The sequence below is a fragment of the Dermacentor andersoni genome, chromosome 7, assembly GCF_023375885.2.
Source record: "Dermacentor andersoni chromosome 7, qqDerAnde1_hic_scaffold, whole genome shotgun sequence".
Taxonomy (NCBI): domain Eukaryota; kingdom Metazoa; phylum Arthropoda; class Arachnida; order Ixodida; family Ixodidae; genus Dermacentor; species Dermacentor andersoni.
In genome coordinates this window covers 83,129,953-83,148,223 of record NC_092820.1, presented here as the reverse complement: position 1 = coordinate 83,148,223, position 18,271 = coordinate 83,129,953, and the positions used below count along the sequence as shown (strand labels likewise).

General features: G+C 50.3%; 1 protein-coding gene and 1 long non-coding RNA gene across 2 annotated transcripts in view; one reads left to right on the top strand and one right to left on the bottom strand.

Moving 5' to 3' along the window:
* LOC126534191 (sodium/potassium/calcium exchanger 4-like) overlaps positions 1–18,271 on the bottom strand; it is an 86,899-nt gene that overhangs the window by 56,281 nt on the left and 12,347 nt on the right. The gene's annotated exons all lie outside the window — the stretch shown is intronic.
* LOC126534217 (uncharacterized) lies at positions 12,156–16,297 on the top strand. Its single transcript, XR_007600281.2, has 2 exons — positions 12,156–13,092; positions 15,911–16,297. It is a non-coding gene; the product is annotated as an uncharacterized lncRNA (long non-coding RNA).

Here is an 18,271-nt window from a genome sequence, read left to right as displayed (position 1 = left end):
GGAGGGGGAGGGTTGACGAAGGGAAGTATGGAAAGCGGTGGCTGAGGGAGCTTGCTTCGCTTGCTGCAGTGTTCGTGCGAGTACGGCGTGGTGTGGCGCGACAGGGATGAAAGCCTTTTTACGCGCGGGGAGTAGGGAGGAGATCCGAAGCGAAACTCAGATGACGAGAAAAGGGATCGAGGCAAAAAGTGACGAGAGTTTGTGCGCCGTCGCGGAAAAGAAAAGAAATAAAGAAAGGAAAGAGACTGAAGGTGAAAGGGGAGGAGAAAGCGCGCGCGCCGAAAGAATAATAATAATGAACGGGGACATTGATCGAGTTCGGGGCTGAACGGCGGGCGGGTGTTACTCTTTTCTTTCATATTGCGAGAAAAAAAAAAGAAAGGCCGGCGGAGGGGCTGGCAAAAAGCGAACTGTGCTCGTGTGCCTGTAAAGGATGCTTCTCCTTGCGCAGTAGAGCCGTGAGGGAAAGCGGGGGCGAGCGGTGGTAGGGTCGTGTTGTTTGAACACCGGCGGTGGTGTGATGTCCGCTATCGCAGCGTCATCGGAGAGACGGAAAAGCGAGCGACGGATAAAAGGTCATCAGAGATAAGAAGTAACAGAGATTGAAAAGAAAGAGCAAACAAAGGATCCTACGGAGAGAATGTGTTGGGGGTGACGGGGTTCGGGGGGGGGGGGGGGGGGGGCGGAGGCGAGGAGAGGTTGAACGAGCAGAGGCTACTAGATGGCGCCCAGATGGCAGGCGAGCTATTACGCTTTGTAAGGCCGTATATGTAGGGAACATGCATTATAATAGAGTGTGCGCATTTTATTGTTTTCCCTTATCGGGGACATGAGGGCGTGCTGGGGCGGCACAGTTTCGCAGCAGATGACTAGAGTAGCGCTATCTGCAAGTGCTCGAGGTTCGACATCGAGCGTGTGAAAAGAATGTTTCGGGCTTTTGTTTTTGAATTATTTTTTTTCCTTTCGTAGTCTGAACACAATGGTGTGTCTTATAACCCTCCGGCTCAATCGCCGACGAAGGTAGCGCAGTGACGCCTGAAATTGAGTTCAGTGGTGCAACGAGAAGGACTAGTTTGGTGCATGTTCATAGATGTCTAGTGCTGCGCTTTATTTGAAGAATATATATGCATACGATTTTGCGGTTTTACGTGCCACACACACAAAAAAAAAAAAAAACAATCGCACTATGAGCCACTCCGTAGAGGGGGACTGCGGATTAATTTCTAGCACCTGGGGTTGTTTGACGTGCACCTAAATTTGAGTACACGAGTGGTATTTATTTATTTATTTATTTATTTTAGTTACTTATTTATATCGCCTACGACCTCGAGCCCAGTAGCGCAAAGCCGTAGTAACTAGGCTTCCGCGGCTGGTTTCGCGGTACGACAAAAAACAGCGACGCCACAAACGAAGGTAGGATTGCGCTTTTGTACCTTCCTTAATTGCGCCGCCGCTTCCTTTTGTCATTCCGTGTAAGACGCGAGTCTACTATGAAAGTGAGCTCGTTGATCGACTTTCTTTCTTTCTTTCTTTCTTTCCTTGTTTTCGCTTTCTTGAACTTGTGTGTCGCGGTCGCGGAATGAATACTGTCGCTCGCGATATAGAAAATGTCATTCTTTTTTTGTTGCTCTGCGTTGCTAGTGGCGCCACTTGTCCGAAGCCAACTTGTGTGTCATATGTTCACCGAAGATCCTTGCGATTTTTAATTTTTTTTTTCACCAGCAATGATGTACAGGGAAAGTTCTACAACGGTTTTCGTGCGGTACGTGGAAAGATGTGGCAGTGTGATCGATATTGAGTTGGGCACATGTGTGCAGACTGCAGAAGCACGTATTATATCGGTGCACGTACAGGAATACCAAGCTCGGATATAGTGAATAGCCTGGAAAAATATAAACAATAAAAAACGGAGTTGCTCGTCGTTGACGTCGACCAAATTACAACGTCTTGCTGAGCGAGTCGGGTGTGAGAATGGACGGAGTAACTGCGCACGGCACTCTGTGGCGTCACTCGTCGCTCGGAGGGAGGAGGAGGACGAGGAGGAGGAGGAGCGTCGGGCTGCTTAATTGGCCTTTTCTTTCTTTCTTTCTTTCTTTCTTTCTTTCTTTCTTTATTGCACCATCTTCGAGATCTGTCCACATGTTTAGACTGCACCACCTCCGGGATTCGCCCGCGAGAGGGCCTAGAAGCACGCGTATGTCGCGATACGGCAACGACATGGAGGTGACTCGCCGAGAAAGACATTGCCTTTGAAAAGAAGGGCAACTTGGGTACAGTGAATTACAGCATCGTACAGCATTGCGCGGGATACAGCATCGTACAGCATTGCGGGGGATATAGTGAAACATTTGCAAATTCTCCGAGTGGAATACGGGCAGCGGTGAACCTTACCACTACATGACTCCCGACGGGTGCGAGAACTTCTTTGTACAGCAGAGCTTCGCTGTCTTCGATGTACGAGTTGCTCCGATTTGCACACATCTGCGAAGATTTTCCGTTAGGTTTTCTTTTTTTTTGCGGCCCGTTATCTTTCACAGTTTTTTTTTTTTAAATATATATATAACGAGGCCAGGGTGGTTCAGGAATCAAGCGCGCAGCGAAGTGCGGACCGAGATGTACATCTTCTCGGTCGTTGGCCAGCCAGTTACGATCACACGGCCCGGCCGGCGAAGATTCGAGCTTCGCCCCCCCCTCAGACGACAGCGACGGCGTAGATCATCGTTGATCCACCGGGCAGTTTCTGGCTAGGAAAGTGATTGCTCAAATTGCTCCATCGCCGGCCTTCGCTTACGTTATATATGTATATATATATATATAACGTTGGCTCTGGACGTTGGCTTTGGCCCGGCGATTTCGGGCGTACATCACACGCTTGACTGAGCTCCACGCAGCGAAGCAGCGGGCCATCGTCCCCAAATACGACGTCATCCGGCGGAGCCTCTTTCTTTAAGTGGGACATTCGCTTTCTTCTGTTGTCGCGTTTTTTCGCTAAGTCGTCCGCGACATCCGCTCGGAAACCGGCGCCACTGCGCAAGACACGACGCCCTCTTCGTCTGGACACCGTGGTCGCGGTCACTGCAACGTTGTTAGTGACATTTCGCTTTCTTCTATTTTCTTTCCTTCAGCAAAAAAAAACAAAGAAATAACGGAGCAAGAACGCGATAACAGGATGTCTGCCAACCGGAAAAACCGGGAATCTTTAGGGATTTTGCATAGTTTGGAAATACTCAGGGAAAACTCGGGGCATTTTTGCTCCTATCAGGGAAAACGCTATAATTTTATTGAAAGGGAACGAAAGTCGCACCAATGCTGGCTCGAGTAACAGAGAGGAATCGTAACGAATCGTCTTTGATGCCGTATCGTCGGCTGGAGGAGTTGCCAGTGCACAGTCAACGACCGATTTTCAGGACACCCGATTTTTGGGACATGCCCGATAATTCGAACGGCTTCGTGGCACCATCACGTACCCCACGGAGTCAGCGTGTAAGAACGTCTGAAATTTCGGACGCAAGAACCCGTCGCCGTCCGATTTTACGGACTTCTTGCCGTGACCGCATGTCCGAAACGGCGTTAGTCAAAGCAACCACCGCCGCCATTTTGATTATCTCGCCGCCTCGAACCGGCGCTCTCGCACGCAGATCCGTTGGCAGCCGTAACCACCACTGCGGCAGCGCTAGGCCTAGCTGCTTCGACGTTCGCTTTTAAGCTTCTTGCCGTTCGTTCGTTTCGGTTCCGTTCGGTTTTGATGGAAAGAATTCGCCGATATCAGCAATGGCACCGACTTCGCCTTTGTAATCCTCGCGATTGGTTTCGAAGCTCAGAAAGCACGGCGCGTTGCATAATGCCGGTTCCCGAAAGGCAGCTTAGCCGCGATGCATTTGTGTTACGCGGTGAAGCATACACGAAGTATCGCGGCGATGCTTAAAAAGCGTGGAAAAGAGCAATTGTCACGGGACACCGTATGTATTCCTTAATTATACAAGCGTGTGCCCGCCGTCTCCCGTCTCGATACGAGCACCGATATGCCTCATACGTGTACTGGCAAGCCTTCAGAGCTCTTTCGGACGTGCCTGTGGCGATTTGACCCTTTAAGGACAGTAAAAGACATGCATTCATATTTTTCAGACGTTCTCGCAGCCCCTATGTAGTCGGAAGAATCGGACGTTGACTGTACAATTGACCAAGAGGATGCTTCAAATGGTACATGGGGGCGAACGCGCGGCGGAATGAGGACGATAACAGAAAGGACCGACGCATTGAGGAATGGACGGGAAAGGAAGTGTGCCGCTGCTTCTTTGAAGGAGCTCGAGGTAAACAGAAAAAGGGGTTATCTGACGTCGAAATGCATGCAAACTCTTTAAAGCAGGGAAGCGCAACACTGAGGCGTTGTGCGCGGGCTGAGAGTAGTATGTCTGGACAGTTGAGGTCGACTTTCCAGCTGCTGAGAGAGAATCTCACTTGGGACGAAGTTCGGGCCTCATACCTATGAGCTTGCTATCAGCTGATAGAAATAGCTCATGCGCGAAAATATTTTCTTCTGTATGCATCTCTTTTTATTTGTATTTGAATATGTTTGACTCGATTCGCTATGGGCTCTACCGTTTCTTTTTCTTTTTCCGAAGATATTTTATTGTCTGTGAATTTTACTAACACCTCCCTTCTGTTTTGTTTTGAATAAAATAAACGGTACTCTTCACTATTTAAACTGGATTAAATCGTTTTTTTTTAATTTTTTAACATGCTTACTAGAGAGTGGCACCATCGGGCGGCATGGTCTCAGTCCGCTTTGACATAAAACGGAGTTCTTTGTCACTCAGGGAATTTGGAAATGCCAGCTTGGTAGACATTCTGCCATCTCAATAAAGGCGTTTTTACTACTACTACTACTACTACTACTACTACTACTACTACTACTACTGCTACTACTACTACAAGTAGCAGTAGTAGTAGTAGTAATACTAACTGCTACTTTCTGAGCAGTCTATAGCCACCCTCAATCGAATGTTTTAATATTCGTTCGTTTCTGTCGGCTCTTAGTAAAGTACCCAAAGTGAAGTTAGTCCTATTGTATTCATTAGGGCTAACTTCCCTTTGAAGGCATTAGGAGCAACGGTTGGCGACAAATGGAGATATTCACTTCATTTACCAGTGGCCCAAGAGCTCTTAGCCCAAGAGCTGTTATTCTCGCGAGACCCGAACACAGTTCAAGGACGTACCTAATCGCTTTTCAGTACAAATTCAAGACATGTTCTGCACCTTTGGCACCAATCAACAACCGCGACCGCGTTCTGCAAGTCTGCATCCATGGCGAACGTACCCCTCTGCTTGTGTTGCCATTGTGGCTTTTTCGAGAGAAAGCGAACTGGAACTGTAATAATTGTTTTTTAGATTTTTTATTTCATGCGCATCTACTTTCTTCATCTTGACCTTCTCCTTTCGTTCCTTCTACGAGGATGCTGAGTTGCAACCCAGTAGTTGAAGCCGACCTCTGTAAGTTCTTTTTCATCATAGTAAATCTCTCTCTCTCTTTCTCTCTCTCTCTCTCTCTCTTTCGCCGAAAGTTATTTCGCGTTGACATATTTCTCTTTAAACTTAATTTTTTTCACGGCTTAAGGGTTTCCTGGGGTATACTTAACAGGCACGAGGGAGACACTATTTCGCTTGAGCCAGCTGGGCGCGTAGTAATACGTTCGTGTTAAAGGGGACATAAAGGAGACGCGGCGGCAGCAGCCAGGACTCTCAAGACAGCCCGGCGGCGTTCAAGGAATGCAATATCGGGCGTATAAGGCCGTCTTCAATCTGTCCCCATCTCTGCTACTGTTTTCGTCGTCCCTCTAGCCCGCCACTTCAAACTCTGTCCTCCTCCCGATCGTTTTCCTTTTGTTTTTTCTTCGTTTCTTTCTTTCTTGCGGAATTCGCGTCAGTGCTACAGGGACATTACGGTGCTTCTAAAAAAAAAAGGGGAAAAAAAGCTGCGGTCACTTTCCTCCGTTCTTTTTTTTTTTTTTTTTTCATTTTCAGTTCGAGTGTTCTGTCGACCGAGCTGGCTCCCGACGAGCGGCGACGAACAGAGGGAACACAAAGCGATTCATAAAGCCAGGGATAAGTCCTTTTTATAGCGAAACGCGTGTTTGGTTCTAACGCTCTCGTCGCGCTGGTAAGCTGGTCACGTCTGCACAATGTCTCTTGCGTCTCCGATTTTGCTAAGCTAGACGGACAAAAGTAAGCTGGCCAGACGTTCAAGTCTATATGTACGATAGTCTCGTGTTCTTGCGCCAAGAACGCGGGGATTTCCGGCTCGTCGGTTACGCGTCATTGACTCGCATCGCCGACGGAGCAACGACAAACTGCGCAGAAACGAAACACTGCTGTGCGTTTTTAGTTGTCGTTGTTTTCAGCGTATGTAGCTTTGTTCCTTCAGCGTTGCAAGCCATCGATTTCTGCGAGCATCGTCGACCTACGTGCATGCACATGTGTTCTTCTACACACGTTAGCTATATGAGACTGAGTGGCTGACGTAAACAGGCTTCACGAGCCTGTAATAGCTATCCGTTTTGTCTCCGCCGTAGGCTGCCGTCGTAGATGAGTTTTAGATTGCCGTGTCATCTTGCCCGCTCTGTCTCGCTGGCGAAAGGGGTGTGGGGCTGGCTTTAATACTCAGAAACTCCTCGGAAAGAAGCCAGAGGGCGCCGGTTTTTGGGGTTGATCTAGGTTGATCGACTCCTCGCAGTCGCTCTGCCGCGTCGTCATGTCGTAAAACGGGAGCTTTTAAAGGTTCGTTATCCCTCATTTCTTCCCTTGCCTGCGGCGTTGTCCGTCGCTGCGCTAAGCTGTTCGTGCCGGCTTCCCTCTTTTTCGGGACGCCTGGTTTTTGTTCCACTTGAAAGTGAGATGACAGGGTTACTTTGAGAGCGCTGTGTACTTATACGGGGCGCTAAGGAACTTTGTTAGCCTTCTTTGATCTATATGGAGCCCGGGAACTCCCGAGGACAATGCAACGAAGATCTGGCCCTGAGTAGACATTTTGTTCTTTTCTTCGCGTCATCGTGCCACGACGTGCGGCAATGTTTCGAAGGAGTTTTTTTTTTTTTTTTTTTTCCTTTCCGCGCGCTTTGAGAGGCGCAAAATGGTGCTGCGTATAGTTTTCAATCAGGCGCCACTGTAGCGCCGCTCACACCCCCGTCTCCGGTATTTCGTTAAAGCGCTCTGTAATTGCCGGGCCGAATCGTTCAGTCCAGTTAAGTGGGCACAGCTTCGCATCCGAGTATGTATACGAGCTGGGCACAAGCGCCGTTCGGATTGGCTTGGATTATTCACTTCCCGTTGCGGTTCGGTAGCTGCGATCCCTCGAGGGCGTGGTGCTTAGACCAGCACGGTGGACTTAACGGAAGGGTAGTTTCTCGGATGGCAGCGGGCCTGGCTTTACAAAGCTGACTGCGTGCGATGGACTGGACACCGCGTCCTCCCGTAGGACGAAACTCCCTTCCACGGGGCGCTATCTTTCGTGGAACGAGCCGTGTTCGAGGCGTGTAGCCAATTAAAGTTTTACGCCATTGCGAGCGTTTGACGCCAGACGGAGCGATGTCTCTTGGCTTTTGTGCGTCTATATAGGCTGAAAAATAAATCCGTGTCCTTACGAAACGTGGTTCTGTACAGTGAAGTTCACTTGTGTATTATATAGCAAACCTTATAATTAGAGATGGGCGAATGTCAACCGTTTCAAGTGCGAATCGAATACTACCAATAGTGAGTATCGAATAGTCATATGCGGACGCATGGATTTTGCTGCATGAATACTTATTTCGGTGAAATTAGGTACCGCGTTTGCACGGACAAACAAAAAGAGCGCTAAATACCAAATCAAATAAAATCCAGTTTATTCACGCATCCTGAGATGCTTAGGGGCACGGACAAAAAGTCCTGAAAATGCTTGACGCGGGCCCGTGCCCCCTAAAAGCCATACAGTGGAAAATGCGGCATCTCAGAATACACGCAGTGAATATGCAGGACGCAGCTGCTCACGCACAGAAATGGGCACAAAAAAAAAAAAAAAAAACACGGTGACAGAGAACCGATTTTAAACGCCGCGTCACTAAGTGTCTTTTAAAAAAAGTTGCACGAATAGCATGTAAGCGTCTGTATAGCCTGGTTGCAAACGAGTTTTCCAAGGCTGCTGTAAGGCATAGAACTTTCCAAAGACGCTAAATGAATGGTTCCCGAAAAAGAGGTTAGTTCTCGTGAAAAAAAGAAAAATGAACTCCTCAGTGACTTGTGTGCCGTAAAAAAATGTGAAAGAGCCCGTTGCATATAAATAAAAATAAAAATGCTGCGTGACACATTAACTCTAAGTGACAGAATACAAGCAAAACTCTCGGGTTGTCAAGTGGCCGCGAAACCGAAAACAAAACTTGCATTATCCATTTAGTTCCTGAATTGCTTCGTAAACTTTTTGTCCTTGCTTCACTTCTGGTAATCTAAGATGATTTTTTTTAGCAGACGGAGACCAAAACTTTAACAGTCAGTTGTTGCAAAATGTTTGTTTAGTTTAGATATTCTAAAGTGCCGAACTGTTCCTTTTCCATTACGAATACGTACCGTTAATGCGTAACATTCGATTCGTGCTCGAAACTTCGTATAGTCGCTCACTCCTACTTATAATCAAACATTTATTAGACAAATTTAGTTTAACGTTAGTGTAATAGCGGGCTTAAGGGAAATAGCGTTACCGTTCTGCAAACGAACTTTGCAGGAAGCGAGTTTTAGTGCAGCGTGATAGCGTAGTTTACGTGCGGGACGCTATTCCATTACGCTTTGAATTTCGCATACATGGTGCACCTAAGTGATTCTGTCTGTGTGTGCCTACGGAAAGTGCTAGATGCAGCGCAATGAAAGCCAGGAGCGCGTTGTGTTTGTTCTTTCCATGTCCGCCGATCTGCGGCAAAACAGTAGTACAAGCTGTCTGTCATAGCTACACCATATCATAGCCTCCAAAATGTACCGATCCCAGAGGCCATGTGGCGTCATCGCGCCTATCTCCGAACTTCATCAATAGGTGGCGCAGGCATCGCGGAGTTTTGCGGTGGTTTCTTTTTCTTTTTTGAACATATGTAGGGCATTATGCAATACTATAACAAGAGCTTGGTGGCTCAACCCACCGCTCCGTTTCCAAAAAGGACGCTCATGTCATCCATCCTTTCTAGAAAGAACTTGCAATGGCAACAAAGAACGTCAAGCGGAAAGTCAGAGAAACTGACATAGTCTTATGGGAGACGGCAAAGAAAAAGAAACCTGCTGCGAGTAACTATACTTGAGAGGAACAAACGAAATCGGGAAATAAGCAATTTATGATAACTCAGAGGGAAGGCGATTACTTTTCGAGGCTAGATCGGGATGCCGTAGAACACGCGATGGAAGGAAGAAGAAGCATGTGCTTGCTGCGGTAAAGCTAGGGAAACGATGGAAGTCTTTTATTCGAATGTGAAGATGCCCAGATGTCGATTTAGGCACCACTGGCCTCCTTTAAGCCCTTGGGTACGGCGAGTGCAGGGGGAAAGTAAACATGTCCGCAATAGGGGATTAGTAAGAGGCGATTGGAGGATTGGTGGAAGAAAGTTGGGGAAAGTGCAAACAACGGAGGCGCACAAAAACAATGTTCCCAATAGAAGATCAGAAAATTTGGTGATGGAAATTCTTTGTGGAAATTCTCTCCTTTTGTTTCAACTTAGGTAGGACATTAGGCAATATAGTAACAAGAGCTTGGTGGCGCAACCCACCGCCCCGTTCCAAAATGGACGCTCATGGCAGCCATCCATTTCGCTCATTAGGCATAGACGCATTCGAAACGTAAAGTGATCTCGAAAACTCCGCAAGGTTATCCATAATACTATGTCGTCGGAGCGGCCTGGAATTAAGCGAAAGCCGTTTCCACAGTCACTTGCTACGAAGGAAGTGGATTATACAAAAACAACGCCAATTCAGTTCGAAGCAGGCGGCCGGGACCGCCGCCATGTTTTACGTAAACTACGTCAACCACGCAAAGACGATGACGTTAAATCTGAGAAATAGCATGCGTACGCTAAGTGGTATGGGTCGTTTAGCGTTCTGCGCATTTCGATCCTGCTATTCCGCTAAACACGCTAAACTAAATCTGTCTATCACCAAGCGGTTAATAACGGCACGGCAAAGCGTGGAACAGCGTCACACAGGAAACACTTCCTGGACCTCCTCACGGACTGTATTCAGGATTTGAGCGCGACTGGTTCAGCACACCTCTCTGGCCCCTCTCCTAGACTACGTTCCGGTTCCCCTCGCCGCCATGTTGCAACTACAACACAGGAGGTTGTGCCCGGACGCGTGTTTCTATTTATGTCCATGTCCAGTGCTCGACCGCTGCGCCGCCATGCGCCACCCGCACGTACCACCTTTCTAGGTACTTTTTCGCCGAAGCGCCACGGCACGCTCCCTAGAACATTCCAGGTATATGGTTTTGCGTCCCTGGCTGTGTCTGGGCGCGCTCTCTGCTCGGGCAGGCCCGCATTCGCAGAGTTTAGGCGGTGTAGGTGAGATTCAATTTTAAATGCCTATGCATTTGTGTGCTTACCCAACGGGAAAACCGTCCCTTCGTTCGTCCCGTAATGAGACGACCGCTTTCGAGGTAGCACCCGCAGCAGCGAGCCAATTTGCCTTTGCGCTGCCTCCCGCTTCTACGCCAACAAAGTGGCGAAATCAGAGTGTTGGCGGTGCTCTCGACAAACGCCCCACTCTGCCACTTTCGCAGATCGCTTTCAAGTTACGGGCGCGCGCGCCTCTTCAACACATAAGAGGCGAGAACACAGCGCGCTAAGCTGTGAGCAGTCGGCTCTCTTTGTGGGCATCGTAGGTAACTTTCCAGCTGCGGCCCGCGCGGCAGTGCCATAAAAATCCGCCGCCCGAGTACATCCCGGTTCAATAATGGTTCGACGCGGATGGATAAGGCACTAAAGAGCGATAACGCCTCGTAATGATCGGAACGTCATCAGCGCACCTGGCGCCTCCACCTGCAGTACTTTGCTTGCGTCATCGATGCTCCTTGTGCCGCCGCCGGCACCAGTTCGTGTCGCCACTGAGCTGTCGTTAGTACTGGTCTAATTAGTTTCGTAACGTTAGTAATGTCACGGGGCCGCGTGGAGATGAGCAAGTCGCATAATGCTTAAGCATAGTTTAACTCCCAGAGGAGTTCCTGCGTGATATTTTATTTTTTATTGTTATTTTTTGTTCCTGGACGTCGCGCGATAGTTTGTTTAATATGTGTCGTGTGTGGTGGCAGCGACTTGCTATTTCGGCTGGAAGAGAGATAGGGATGTCGAGAAGGAAAGGACGTTCGAGCGCAGCGATGATGTGGCTCGTGGTGCGAGAAACGCTCCATGCCACGCGATTATCCCAGCTTTTGTAGATCGCAGTGGCTCGCACACCACGACCAACTTCTTATCACATCCCTTTGTCCCCTTATCCAGTCTCAAAATTTTCGTCCACTGTTATTTCAGCTTCCGCACGCAAACCTTATTTCGAAATAGCCTGGGCGGCGTGTTTTCGAAAACCCGTTTTGTCTTAGCGACAGCTGGGTGGGCAGATTGTGCGCCCAGGCATAACACCTCAAAGTCCCACCAAGTACCTTCAAGGATTCAGGGCGCTCGCCGTGGCGTTTTGGGGAAAGAGTACGTAGAAACGTTGTGCATGGTGGCGCAGCGGTCGAGCACTGTGGTTGGGCGTAAATAGAAACACGCTGCCCGGACGCCTAAAAAAGTCTATTCACTCTCTTTCAGCACCAGTGAAGCAAATTACGACAGCTATGCTTAGGAGTGCACGAAAGAAACCGGCTTGAGAGAGGGAGAAAAGGGATGGGAAAGGCAGGCAGGTTAACCCGAAGAGAAGCTTCTGCTTTGCTACCCTACACTTGGGGTTGGGACAGGGGGAAAGAAGGCTTGGCAAAGGCTGGCACCCCACTGACAACGCAGCCGGTGGAAGCGGACGATAATAAACTTGCATACAAAGAAATTATATGCAGTGACATTTCTGCCACCGCCGTTCACGTTGAATATGAAAGCCCTGCCGCGGCCTGGAAGTGATCACCCTGCACCGGGGTCCCAATGAGTGCCGCAAATGGTTTATCACGAAGGTTCGTTCGTTGTCACCACGAAGGCGGCCTCTCTTGCTTCGAACCGATTGAAAGAACTGTCCGGCTTCCGGGGCGCAGGGTCCTCGAGCACGTTCCGAGGCCATGGCTCTACGATACAACGACGCAGGTGAAGGAACGACGCGAGAGGGCGTCCCGTCGACGCCGCGGCAGGACAGATGGGGACGACGACGACGAAGAAGGGTCGCCGGCGCTCGCGATGGCGCGGATTCGAGCACGCGCTCGACGCTGTCCTCTGCGAAGCTAGGGGCGCCCCTGCGTGGTTTCGTCCCGAGAAAGCCGCCGGTCTCCGTTCGCAACGACGTGGGCGCGGGGCACGCCACGTGCTCCACCCGAGGGACCGAAGGCCGTCGCGCCGCGGCCGGCCACGGCGCCGTTCCTGGAACCGTCGCTCGGGAACACAGGCCAGTCTTCTTCCAGCCAGCGGCAGCGGCGACGTGCATGTCGGAGCGGGATCGGACGTCCGCTGAGCTCAACTCCGCAGTCGCCGCGGTCTTCTAGCAGGCGGCCGAGACTTCCAGCACCCGGGGCTAGCCACACGCTGTGGTCCGAGGACCGCAGCACCGCTGCGGGGGTCGCTCGCCTTCCTCTCTTCTTCTGAGTCGAGCCGCCGACCTCGCAGGTCGGCGCGCGCTAGCGAACCGGCCCAGCCATGACGGAGATGTCGGCCATGTCGGGGATGTCGGGGATGTCGGAGATGTCCGGGGTGGACACCGGCGCAGGGGCAGCCGGGGCCGGAGGCGGGATGGACCCGGAGAAGAAGAAGAAGATCATAATCGCCGCCGTCGTCGTTGTGATCGTCGTCGTCCTGCTGATCGCGGTGGCGCTCTTCGTCGTCCTGGTACTCCTCAAGGAGGAGGTCAAGGACCGCACCGAGCCCACCGACCCCTGGTGGTGACCCCACGGCTGCTGGCTTCGCGGTGCGTCGCTCCTTTCTTGCTCGTTTCTCTGTGGTTTTCGGGGTTGTGTGTGGTGTATGAAATTGCATGGGGATCTTAAATGTCGCTACCAAACTGCTGTCCAAGATGCAGTTCTACCTAAGTCGAACATAGGCGTTCAATTAGAGTAAGGATTCCACGTGACCTGGTTGAACACGCCGTCAGAAGACGGATGTCGCCACCGGCGCTGGTGGTCGCATTTACATCTACCGTGCATGCTCCGTGAAGAGTAACGTACGTAGAAAATTGTGCGTTCAGCCATATGTCATATCAAGCGCCTTTGGAACTGCGTAAAGTAGCAACGACGTGAAGTTAACATGACATTATCAGCTTCCACAAAGATAAATGTACGCGGCACATTACAGAGGCGAAAGCCATGATCAGCGAAGGGGCAGAATGTGTCAGTACACCGTCAATTGTCCTATCAGATAAATAAAGTTTCTTGAATCTGTCAGCGCGATAGGAAGTGTCACGAGGCTGTTAGGTGATGTATATATATATATATATATATGAAGACGGAAATTCTCAATAACTATCAGTTGCTTTGTCTTACAAAGCGCAACCCAGACCGGTATGCAATTCCGGTATGGGTTGAAAAAACTCAGCCCTCCCCCCCCCCCCCCCCAAAAGAAAGAGAACGGCACTCGGAATGAAGTTTTGATTTGTCATTTTATCTCTCTATTTTTTCCGTGTTAAATGAAGGTCCAACTAAACCTCCTGAATCCCAGAAATTAGCGGCAAGTGTCGCAGCGCCTTGATAGTTTACTATAATACCAGTTAAGTTTTGTGTTCTTTTCTCCTTGAAGTCGACCAAAGTCCCTTCAAGGTGATTATCGGCGTTGATGAAGCTGGAGGCAGGTTGGAGGTAACAAAACTTGAAGATATATTGCAACGGAAATATTTACACAGTCAAATACAGAGTTAGCAAAAGAACAGTGATACAAAACACACAAGTAAACTGCGCCTTACTCTTCTACTTTCTCTTAAGTTAGAGCCTAGGACAACTGTCACTACATACGACCAACCGAGTCTCACTGTTCTACCACTAAGTGGTTACGGCCCAGACTAGCATTGCATCGTACGGAGTCTTACTGTTCTATCAGGTTTAGTGATTACAGCCTAGACTGAGGAACAAGCACCTCGTCTCGATTGTTATAGTTGGAAGAGACAATGAAAAGGGGCGGTAGGGTCGTTAGCCCATCCCACGGAAGCAGTTGCCAATGAGAGTTGACAGTTTGCTTAAGCCACAACCCAAGGGGATGGCCTTACACAACCCTGTTTTCCTTCTTCCCACAACTTCGTCTCCCTCTCTTATTTCCACGTGGTCAGTGACGGCCTCGGCAAACACGCCAGGCACGCACGATTTATTGAGGACATCTCGCACCTCAGCGGCGTTTCTAGCCAGCAGGGGGCTCGGGCGCTGGTGTCCCAACACCGCGTACCGCAGTCCCCCTCAAGGTCTTTCCTTGTAGAAAAATAATTACCGCTGGCGGCATCCGGACTCGGTGTTCTTAAAACGACGTTCTCCGAACGCGGCCTCCCCATGCGCACCGCGCCCCTCTCTACGGCGCGCACTGCAAGTTGTAACACGACACCGAGCGGGCTCTCCTCAGCGCTCAAAACAAGATGCACGTGGCTGCCGACCGAATGCGTAGGGGCGTGAACCTATTGTGACCATCGGCGGAATGTCAACACAGCGCGCGTAAGAGCACGTTCTCCGAATCCGTTTTCCGCATCCGCACCGCGCCCACCCGGCGCGCGCTGCGGCTCGTCACCCGACACCACGCGGGCCGTCTGACCCCTCAAAAACAGAAACGGTTGCTGCCCGACGCGCTGGGGGGGGGGGGGGGGGGGGGGACGCCTCCCTATTCACAAAACTCATGGGCAACTCGCGGCACTGCAAAAGTATATATACAAAACAATCATGCAGCCCTACACCGTCCATTCTGCATGCTCGAGAGATGAGCGGCCTAACAATACCTTTTTTCCCACAGACTAATTTTGGCTTTGGTACCCGGAATGCGGATGTGCCATGGCGTCGCGGTGCATTGGCTCGCTCTGCCTTTGCGATTGACGTGGCTGTCAGGCGCGTGCGCAGCCACCAGAAACGTGTGGGGGCACTGTTTTGTTAGTTTTCCTGAGCGACGTCATCGTACTTAGCCTTGCTTCTGCACGAAATAGGGACCTTGCTAGCTGTCATAACGCCACGGTAACGTCGATGACGTTCGCGCATTTCAAGATATATAGTATGAACTTAGAACATCTTGTATACATGTTAGACAACCTTGAAACTCGCTACATGCGTCATCTTCCCTTCTTTTTTTTTTTTTTTTTTTTTGCGTGCGGGACACGTACGGCGAGATCGGTGGTGTGCAGATCCACGCACCAGCGACGGTTGCCTCTGCGCAACAGCAACAGATCTCGAAGGACAGGCTTATGCGGACTGCAAGCGCCGGAAGCGGCAGCGGAGCCGAAAACACGTCGTGGCCGCCACATTGCAGACACGACCTATTTGGAAGGAACATTTGAGAACCTCCTGGAAGTAGCACGAAGGAGATGCATACGGGTTGCTTGCCTCGAAAGATTCTGGGAGTCGAACCCGGCACCACTGCCTTTCCGGTGCACTTGCTCTCACGAACTGAACTGGCTGGCAGATTTGATGGATCGACTCGAGAGGCGCGGAGGAAACTTTCTTTCTTTTTCTGGAATGTCCCACACCGTTGCGGATTTCCGCACAACTCGTTCGCTCGCGCTCCGTCATGCTTGCTCACTTTTTTTCTCTCTCCTCAAACAAACGCAGATGCGCCATCTTGGAAGAGCTGCTCCTCCGGCTTTTGACACCACTGACCATCATCCCCCGAGGGCCGCTTCGGTCACCGACCAGCGTGTTGTCGTCTCAAACTGCGTTTTAGCTGTGACTCCTCTCTCTCTTTTTTTTTTTTTTTTCACGATGGGTCCGCGAGAAGTGACGTAACGGCCCTCCCTGTTCACCTCGCGCCTCCTTAAGTGATGGCTGGATAGATGAGGGTAATAAACCAGAGGCCGGCGAGACCAGTGACATCTGTGGGGACATGATGACTATCGGTGCGCGCATGGCGCCATGTTAACATCGTGACTGCCGCCACCGGCTCCATTTTTGTGTCTGTGTGTTCGATGCGTCTGTAAATAAAGAACGACTGAAGCGAGACTAACGAAGACGCTGCACTCTAATGTTCGCGTCACCCAATTGAACATCACGTCTACATATGATGTCTGCATGTTGACACTGTACACATACTCTTGCCACCAGTACGTGTGACCACGTCAAAGTTGCCTCACATACTCTAATGCACGCGCTATCCATTCGAACTTCGTCTCGATATGACGTCTTTTTACACTGTACACCACGTGTACGCGTGACCTGCAGCTCAGAGGTGCACATGGTTAACATTGACGAACCAAGATTTCTTTGCATTACGGATTTGTCATCTGGGAGACACGCTTGTATGTTTTGTTTCTTTTAAGCAAGTGAAAAGGAGAGAGAAAAAAAAAAAAGGAAAGCGTAAAACGTTTGTCGGCATTCTTTTGTAGCCAAAAATATCCGTCGCTTTTCTTCGGAGTCGAATAATCGTGCGGTACGATGTACATATTCTGAGATTCAATTCTTTCACGCGTGGTGGGGTTGTCGGCGATAATCGCCATTTTATATATATATTTTTTGCTTGCGATGCCTTAAAGCGAATCCCCTTCTTTGCTCCCAAGCTTTTCGGGTGCCGGCCGCCGACTTGCGTGCTGGGCCGGTTCCGCGGTTATACTGCAAACCACTAACTAATAGCGTAGACCGTGAGCTCCGACACAGACGCGCCTTTATCGTCACCCGTTGTCGTCATTCCTTTGCCGTCGTTCGGTCGCCTTCGTTCCCGTCGTCGTCATTTCTTCGTTGCCGTGCTGTTATTGTTACGCGCCTTTATCGTCACCGGTTGTCGTCATTCCTTTGCCGTCGTTCGGTCGCCTTCGTTCCCGTCGTCGTCATTTCTTCGTTGCCGTGCTGTTATTGTTACGCGCCTTTATCGTCACCGGTTGTCGTCATTCCTTTGCCGTCGTTCGGTCGCCTTCGTTCCCGTCGTCGTCATTTCTTCGTTGCCGTGCTGTTATTGTTACGCGCCTTTATCGTCACCGGTTGTCGTCATTCCTTTGCCGTCGTTCGGTCGCCTTCGTTCCCGTCGTCGTCAGTTCTTCGTTGCCGTGCTGTTATTGTTACGCGCCTTTATCGTCACCGGTTGTCGTCATTCCTTTGCCGTCGTTCGGTCGCCTTCGTTCCCGTCGTCGTCATTTCTTCGTTGCCGTGCTGTTATTGTTACGCGCCTTTATCGTCACCGGTTGTCGTCATTCCTTTGCCGTCGTTCGGTCGCCTTCGTTCCCGTCGTCGTCATTTCTTCGTTGCCGTGCTGTTATTGTTACGCGCCTTTATCGTCACCGGTTGTCGTCATTCCTTTGCCGTCGTTCGGTCGCCTTCGTTCCCGTCGTCGTCATTTCTTCGTTGCCGTGCTGTTATTGTTACGCGCCTTTATCGTCACCGGTTGTCGTCATTCCTTTGCCGTCGTTCGGTCGCTTTCGTTCCCGTCGTCGTCATTTCTTCGTTGCCGTGCTGTTATTGTTACGCGCCTTTATCGTCACCGGTTGTCGTCATTCCTTTGCCGTCGTTCGGTCGCCTTCGTTCCCGTCGTCGTCATTTCTTCGTTGCCGTGCTGTTATTGTTACGCGCCTTTATCGTCACCGGTTGTCGTCATTCCTTTGCCGTCGTTCGGTCGCCTTCGTTCCCGTCGTCGTCATTTCTTCGTTGCCGTGCTGTTATTGTTACGCGCCTTTATCGTCACCGGTTGTCGTCATTCCTTTGCCGTCGTTCGGTCGCCTTCGTTCCCGTCGTCGTCATTTCTTCGTTGCCGTGCTGTTATTGTTACGCGCCTTTATCGTCACCGGTTGTCGTCATTCCTTTGCCGTCGTTCGGTCGCCTTCGTTCCCGTCGTCGTCATTTCTTCGTTGCCGTGCTGTTATTGTTACGCGCCTTTATCGTCACCGGTTGTCGTCATTCCTTTGCCGTCGTTCGGTCGCCTTCGTTCCCGTCGTCGTCATTTCTTCGTTGCCGTGCTGTTATTGTTACGCGCCTTTATCGTCACCGGTT